Raw genomic sequence first — 1,488 nt, 5'->3', positions numbered from 1 at the left:
TCTTTCCCTCCTTTACCAACATTCCCATCGAGGTCGAGGGGGTATCTACACCTATCTCCGCACCTCCTCCTCCTCCACTTCCTTCTTTGGATCGCGCGTCGATTACGATTCCGATTTCGCGTTGTCGTCGATTACACGGCTAGACGAATCTCCCGGTCGATTTCCAAAGGAGAATCGAGAGTAGTAAATGGCGCGCGAGATGGTTGCGATGCACCTTGCGTTTCCTCCCGTTCACTCGGTCGCTCCACCTCCGTCTCCACCTTCTTCTTCGTCGTCCTCTTGTTCCCCGCAATTAAGGGGCCGCTCCGCTGGTCTCCTTGGTTAATTGCTAATTGGCCACTTAACATAATTGCCGCGCATAACAGCCAGTTCGTCGGCCATTTCCGCTCTCCTTTTTCTTCTCTTCCTCGGCCGTTCAATTATTAATTATATTTCATACGAAACCCGGCTCCCTGTCGTTTTTCCGCGATAGGTGCCTGGTCAAACGCGCACCCCGTACACGTACACCACGGTGCACCGTTAAACGCCTCGCTCCGTCACGTCAACCATTCGCCGGCGCGCGTTAATCGCGCCTATTATACCTGTTCCGTGCAAACCACAACTCTCCGTAGAGTTGGCCCTCGTTCCAGACGCGATTCCTTTGAAACTTTCGATAAGACACACTCGATCATTCGACCGGCTACAATCACTCCGATCGCACCGACGCGATTAACCGACAGTCACCGAACCGGTTTATTAACTTTCCGTCCTTCGTCTCGCGTTCACCCAACTTCAGCGTCCCTTTCTTCATTCGATCGGTTCCGTCGCACCACCACGACGATCACGACGATCACGACGACCACGACGATGACGATGACGATGGCGGGGACGATGATGACGGCGATTCACCGTGCGTTGTCTCGTCCGGTTGTTCCTCGGGCACTAAACGATTCCAGTGGCGATGATCTGGAACGACATCCCTCGATCTCGGCGATCCGGGATCCGCGTTCACAGCTGGATTTCTCTCGCGATCGGCGGTGTGCGTCGCGCACTACGGAGTTCGCGAACTCGCGGGAAATTTCGAAACGATCGATCGCGAGACGATCCAGCGACGAAGATCGTGGACAGAGAGAGAGAGAGTGTGATCTGATGGCGGTGAGGCGTCGGGAGCAGCGTCGGCTGGGGCGAGGCGTGCGTGTGCATCGGGTTGCCTCGACTGATCTGCTCGCACTGAGCAGACCAGGCGCCTCCGTTCGTTCCTGGGCGGCCATATCGGCGTTCTGGCACGCCCTGAGCATTCCCCTCTGCTCCTTCCGCTCGGCCAATCCTCGCCGGCGGCGCTAACTAGCCGGCCAATCGCAAGCGCGGCAACCTCGGCGCCTCCGCTACGTGGCGCGGCTACGCCCAACTAATTTGAAATGTGTTTCAGCGGTAATTCGATATAAAATTGTAGTTAATATCTTTCATTATAGCGCGGGGCCGGGGGGAGGGGGGGGGGCAGGTTGCGCC

The sequence above is a fragment of the Eufriesea mexicana genome, unplaced genomic scaffold (genome assembly GCF_001483705.2).
Source record: "Eufriesea mexicana isolate 0111107269 unplaced genomic scaffold, ASM148370v2 scaffold265, whole genome shotgun sequence".
NCBI lineage: Eukaryota > Metazoa > Arthropoda > Insecta > Hymenoptera > Apidae > Eufriesea > Eufriesea mexicana.
Note: the sequence above shows the minus strand (reverse complement) of the source record.